The sequence below is a fragment of the Nyctereutes procyonoides genome, unplaced genomic scaffold (genome assembly GCF_905146905.1).
Source record: "Nyctereutes procyonoides isolate TBG_1078 unplaced genomic scaffold, NYPRO_anot_genome, whole genome shotgun sequence".
In the NCBI taxonomy this organism is placed as follows: Eukaryota; Metazoa; Chordata; class Mammalia; order Carnivora; family Canidae; genus Nyctereutes; species Nyctereutes procyonoides.
The window spans coordinates 23,327,840-23,334,853 of record NW_026575133.1 but is presented as its reverse complement, the minus strand read 5'-3'; positions in this window follow the sequence as shown (position 1 = coordinate 23,334,853).

Sequence of the window (7,014 nt, the reverse complement as noted above, 5' to 3'; positions counted from 1 at the left end):
GTGCAGTCTGCACCCCATCTCCCTGGCATCAACTTCTAGGGCCCGGGGGCCGTGCTAGCAGGGGGGAAGAGGACCGTCTTGGTCCTCTTGGTGTCTGCCTACCGGGCACAGTACTCTTTCTAGAAGGACGTAAGGGTTAACTGTCTGATTGCCACTGAGCCAGCTCTGCATGCATTTCCTCCAATCCCACAACAGTCCAGGGCGGCTCTACCTCTTTGGGGTGACGACCCCGAGGCCTGCCAGGCCACAGAGGGCTACGGGCCCCCCAGTTGTACTCGAGCTCAGGGCTACGCCAGGTCAGTCTTTTCCAGCATCCTCTTCCCCTGCCAACTGGTGGAGACCCTTATTATCCTCACTTTGCAAAAGGGGAAAGGGCAGCAGAGGCGGAGACGGAATTGGAACTCAAGCCCACCCTGCCCCCGCCGTAGAGGCTCTCCAAGCCCGGCCGCAGGGCCTCAGCCCCTCCCTCCGGGCCGCCGCTGCCCCCAGGTCCCAGGCCCCCGGCCCTGCGGGTGGTAGCTGGTGGGCACTGATGCATCACGACGGGAGCGGACCGGCTGCTGCTGCACCTGAGCGAGGCTTCGGCGAGCGCCCTTCCCCGGCCCGGAGGCGGGAGCCCAGCCGGGAAGCCGGGAAGCCGGGACCCGAGTCCCCCCCGCGAGCGCTCCGGGCCTGGACGCGCGAAGGCTCCGCGGCCGGGCGCACAGCGCCATCGCGTGGCCGGAGCGGGCAGCGCAGCGGGGGCCGCGGGCTCCCACCTGCTCCAGGCTCGCGAGTCATCGGTGATGCCCGGGTGATGCCCGGGTGATGCCCGGCTGGCGGAGCTGGAGGGCGTCAGCCTTTGGGGAACATCCCTGATCTCCAGCTCTGGGCTCAAGCGGCCCGTGCGGCTGCAACGGCAGGGGCATGGCCCGGCGGGGTGAGTCCCGAAGGCTTCCGTGGAGGAAGCAAGGCCCCCCACGTCTCCAGGTGGGGCAATGGATTTCCATCTCCTGAAAAAGGAGCACAGGTGGCCAAGGATCCCGAGGACCTTCCGCTTCCTCGGAGATGCATGGGTCCCTGAACCCACGCAAGGTCTTATCGAGGCTCTCACCACTATTCATTCATTGGTTTTTATGGTTCATTCAGTGAAGCCGGCAAAAATGTAACGAGCACCTCCCATGTGGCGGGACCTCAGGTGCAAGCTGATGAGATGAAAAAGGACCCAGGACTCCTGGGGAGCTCGGTGGTTGAGCAGCTGCCTTTGGCTCGGGTCCTGATCCCGGGGTCCTGGGATCGAGTCCCTCGTCTCGCTCCTTGCAGGAGGCCTGCTTCTCCCTCTACCTGTGTCTCTGCCTCTCTGTGTGTGTGTCTCATGAATAAATAAATAAAATCTAAAAAGCAAAACAAAACAAAACAAAACAAAAAAACGAAAGAGGACTGAAGGGATGGCTTAAAATGTGGTGGGCCCTTTAGTGTTCCAGGGAAGCCCCCCGGGCTTCTTCTTTGGAACAGTTTTCTTTCCAAAACTTTGGAAAACATGTAAAATAAAGTACAGAGAATTACAAAGCAGCCAATTTTCCTAAACCACAGTCCCCAAAGAATTTTTAAAATCGTGAAATAGTCATGTTCTTGGTTAATATATGATGTAGCAAGATCTAGATCTACAGACCAGTCTGCTAAGTACTGTCATTTCGTAGTGCGATGTGCACAAATGACATCTCGAGACCGGTGCACCAGCTGCAGTGTGATACGCAAACGGCTATGATTTCCGTTAGTGACAAAGTCACAATGTGACGGCTTGCCTATATTCACAATTGAAGAAAATGTTAGAGTTTGGCAAAAGGAATGACGGAAACGCTTCCTCACCAAGGTCACGGAGCTCCTGGATTTCATCCACGGACGACTTGGTTAAGAAGCAGGTGGGTGAGCAGCTCTATTAACAGGTAAATAAACAGGGTTTGCACGGCTGGTGCTGAATGTTTTGTGGGAGATCAGTAGGGGGATCCTCACTATAAAAACAGAGAGTGTGGGATGAGCACTACGGTGCTATATTATATGTTGGCAAATTGAACTTCAATTTAAAAAAATATGTGTGTGTGTGTATATATATATATATGTAATTCTTAAAAAGTAAAAAATTAATTAATTAATTAGTTAATTAATTAAAAAACAATTAACAAAACAAAGCAAAATAAATAAAAGCAGAGGGCGCTGGTCAGTCGGTCCGAAAGGCCTGGGCGAGGCAACATGCCCTGTGAAGAGGCTCTTCCAGTGGCAGCAGGTGGCCACCAGGGGGCGCAGGGAAGCCCATCACCTGCGCAGTCTGCAGACTGGACTCCCGCCCCCAGGACCTGTGTCCACCTTTTGACCTCAGCGCCCCAAGTTCCTAAGGCCCGGTCAGAGTCACTTACAGCCCTGCCTGGGCCTTGAAGTCACTTGATTTTGCAGCTTTCCCACCGGGGCCGCCTGGTCCTGGCAGCCGCAATCCGCCCTACGGAATTGAACCTGTTGGAATTTAACCCGAAGTTGGGGATCCCTGAGTTTTACTGGGAAGCCAGGCTCCTGACTGTTTGAGGTCCCCCTGAGCCTTTTGGGTTTGTGACTCCTCAGGGCCCCCCAGAAGCTAGCAGGTACAGAATCCAGCTCTCCCCCCTCGATGTCCCGTCCAGCAGCGTGCTGGCGGTCGCTGGTGACTCGGGGCCGGGTCCGAGGCGGCCTCTGTAGTTGGGTACGAACCCATGTGGCAGGCTTGCGGGGTGATGTCAGGGGCTGGCACCCGCAAAGAACAACTTTGTTGACAAGAAGATTAATTAGACAAATGTAGAGCCATCAGTTACTGCCACCGCCTCCTCAGGGGTCAGCTCTAGTCAAGCCTTGGCTGGAGGTTCTTTTTCTTCTTCTTCATCTTTTTAAAAGAAAGCTTAATCTCCTAAGAAGGCAGCCAAAAACCGATTCAAGGCGTGCAAGGAGAGCAAGTCCGCACAAGCAGGTCTGAAGGGAAGGTTCCCGCCAGGCCTGGGGCGGGCCCAGCCTGGGAGCCGACTGGGGCCTCTTCCTCCTACGTGTACAGACCCGACCCCAGGAAGCGTGTTGAGCCCTGAATCCTTCCTCATGAGGGGGGACGCCCCCCGTCTTGGTCTCTCTTCCTCTCTGCCTTTCATGAGCGCACCCCCAGAGCGGGGCTGGCGGCCGGCCACGCCGGGTCTTCAGGACGCCAGGCCTCCGCCACCTACACCTCTCCTCATTTCAAATGGCCTCTTTGTGCCCCAGACGCCCATCCCATTGTCTCCTTACAGGGAGTGACAGGGATTCCCCGAGTCCCAGTGGCCCCCTTCATCATATCCATGGAGCCTGTTGGGTGCCAGCCACCCCGGGGAGAGAGGGGTGATCCCGGTACATTAGGCCCCTGCCTGGGGCGGCCGAGGGGGGCTTATGTTCCAGAGAGGGACATGCAGCAATGACTAAAAGGACCCCACAAGCGAGCTAGCTGGGGCCTGCGGTGCAGGCCGAGGAGGAGCTAAAGGAGGGGACACGGTGGAGAGGGCCTGGACGTGGCAGCCGTTTTGGAAGGGGCGCCGCTGAGGGGGTGAAGCTGCAGTGGAGACGCCAGGAGGGAGGGAAGCTGCCTGGGGAGAGCTGGCTGTTTCTTCAAGGGAGGGAACCCTGGGTAAATACCCGGTGATTGGATGGATTGCTACCATCTCTGGCCCCTCGGGCTCCCTGAGATTCGAGAAGGCCCCTGCGCGGCTGTGGGTGCCTGAAGCCGATGTGGCTTCCGCAGGCCTGGCCTGGGAGCTGTTCCTAACCCCGGCCCTTCACCTCCTCCCTGCCCGCAGCACCCCAGCCTCAGCATGGCTGTGACGTCTGAGCACACCCAAGGCTTGTAGCCCCAGATGATGCCTTGGAAGTGGCCAGTGGATCTGGCCCTCTGCTCCAGGGGGTCTCGGAAAGCCTCCTGGGGTTGGGGGCAGAGTTGGGGGGGCACTCACTTGTCCTGTCCAGCCACCACCCCTCCTAGACTAGACTCCCTTAAGCCCTGCGGGATCCCCAGAGCTCCCTGGACCCCACATCCGTTTTCTCTGAGAAAGAACTGAAAAGTCCGAGTGATACTCCCCCGTGTTCCAATACAACTTGTTTTTGGCCACTCTGCACTGAGCAAAATGACTAGAAGGAAAACCTCACTTCAAAAGAAAGAATCAGAAACAGCCCTCTCTCCCACAGAGTTACAGAATCTGGATTACACTTCAATGTCAGAAAGCCAATTCAGAAGCACTATTCTACAGCTACTGGTGGCTCTAGAAAAAAGCATTAAGGCCTCACGAGACTTCATGACTGCAGAATTTAGATCCAATCAGGCAGAAATTAAAAATCAATTGAATGAGATGCAATCCAAACTAGAAGTCCTAACGACGAGGGTTAACGAGGTGGAAGAACGAGTGAGTGACATAGAAGACAAGTTAATGGCAAAGAGGGAAACTGAGGAAAAAAGAGATAAACAATTAAAGAACCATGAAGACAGATTAAGGGAAATAAATGACACTCTAAGGAAGAAAAACCTACGTTTAATTGGGGTTCCCGAGGGCGCCGAAAGGGACAGAGGGCCAGAATATGTATTTGAACAAATCCTAGCTGAAAACTTTCCCAATCTGGGAAGGGAAACAGGCATTCAGATCCAGGAAATAGAGAGATCCCCCCCCCCTAAAATCAATAAAAACCGTTCAACACCTCGACATCTAATAGTGAAGCTTGCAAATTCCAAAGATAAAGAGAAGATCCTTAAAGCAGCAAGAGACAAGAAGTCCCTGACTTTCATGGGGAGGAATATTAGGGTAACAGCAGACCTCTCCACAGAGACGTGGCAGGCCAGAAAGGGCTGGCAGGATATATTCAGGGTCCTAAATGAGAAGAACATGCAACCAAGAATACTTTATCCAGCAAGGCTCTCATTCAAAATGGAAGGAGAGATAAAGAGCTTCCAAGACAGGCAGGAACTGAAAGAATATGTGACCTCCAAACCAGCTCTGCAAGAAATTTTAAGGGGGACTCTTAAAACTCCCCTTTAAGAAGAAGTTCAAGTAACTCTGAACGTGAATGGGCTTAATGACCCCATCAAAAGGCGCAGAGTTTCAGACTGGATAAAAAAACAGGACCCATCTATTTGCTGTCTACAAGAGACTCATTTTAGACAGAAGGACACCTACAACCTGAAAATAAAAGGTTGGAGAACCATTTACCATTCAAATGGTTCTCAAAATATACCCTAAAAACTACAGAACACTTCTGAAAGAAATTGAGGAAGACACAAAGAGATGGAAAAATATTCCATGCCCATGGATTAGCAGAATTAATATTGTGAAAATGTCAATGTTACCCAGGGCAATTTACACGTATAATGCAATCCCTATCAAAATACCATGGACTTTCTTCAGAGACTTAGAACAAATTATTTTAAGATTTGTGTGGAATCAGAAAAGACCCCAAACAGCCAGGGGAATTTTAAAAAAGAAAACCATATCTGGGGGCATCACAATGCCAGATTTCAGGTTGTACTACAAAGCTGTGTTCATCAAGACAGTGTGGTACTGGCACAAAAACAGACATATAGATCAATGGAACAGAACAGAGAACCCAGAAGTGGACCCTGAACTTTATGCTCAACTAATATACGATAAAGGAGGAAAGACGATCCACTGGAAGAAAGACAGTCTCAGAAAAGTCCCCCTGTGGGAGTTAGGGTAGCAGTTGGGAGCTCAGGGTCTGATGAGGACATGCCCAGACTGAGGGGCCCCAGGTGGGGACAGGTGATCGGCTGGCCCTTCCAGGAGTGGGGCGTGGTGATAGGGACTGAGCACTGCAGAAGGAGCCAGCATGGCCACAGGCCAAGGCGTCCCAAGACCGGGATGTGCCTCCCTGGGTGCTTCATCCTGACCTTCCAGAGTTCATCTTGGGTACCTGGAGCCCCCGGCCGGCTCCAGGTCTGTGTGGACCTCTCTCTCTGGGCCCCTACTCCTGTGGGTACCAGCGCGGCTGGATGTGTGGGTGGTGGGGATGGGAGCACGGACAGGACCTGGACATGCGGGGCTGTGGGTGCACACAGGTGAGCGCTCACACCTGTTCTCCTGGCCCTTTGTGCCCCAACAAAGAGCTGGGGGTAGACCTCAAAGGGGTGGGCCGAAGCCCCACTCTTGCACTACAGCTTCCAGTAGCCACTCCTGGAATTTCTAAATTCAAACCTGGCCTTCCCGATGATGAGGAAGATATAGTTATCAAGGTAGAAACATAACACGTGTGTTATCTAACAGCTTGTTGTCTTGATTTATGACTTTCTAGTAATGGGCACACTCTTGGGGCCTCCCCTCTTGCTCTTGTCCTGGGCAACCGAAACATCAGGAAGCTCAGAGACAGTTGGAGGAAGTTCCCAGCACCAGGCAATGCTCCTCATGGATGTGGCAGATTCTGAGGATGCAGACAGGAGTTTTGCAGAGCCGGCCAGGCCTCTTGTCCCCCCTGCACCCAGGCTTCACCTCCACGCAGTGACTCTCCAGGGGTAGTTGCGGGAGATCCTCCTGAGTCTCGTGTAAGCCTGTTTAACATGCAGATCCCAGGTGCCCCCCCTCCCCAGACCTGGTGAGTGGGGTCAGGTGGCTCAGGGTCACCGGGGGGTGGGAGAACCACTGCCCCCCCCCGTGGGCCCACACCGACACATCCACACTTGGAGAAGGAGCATGGGGCGCCCTGCGTGAAGACCAGGGGGAGGGGCGCCAGACCGGGATCATCCGCTGTCTCTGAATAGATGTGGGGGGGCCCCGGGGCAAATATTTGTAGGCAACTCCCTTTTCCAGCTGCACAAGGAAGAGGCTTTAAATTCATGGGGCCCAACACAAACCACTCACAGCATCCCGTGCCCGTAGTCCCTCAGCCTCTCCCAGACCCCCCCCCCCCCCCCCGCCCGGGAGGCTCATAGAAAGCTAGCCTCCGAGGCCACCTGGCCTGGTTCTCTCCTGGGAGGGAACGTAAAACTCACAACGGACG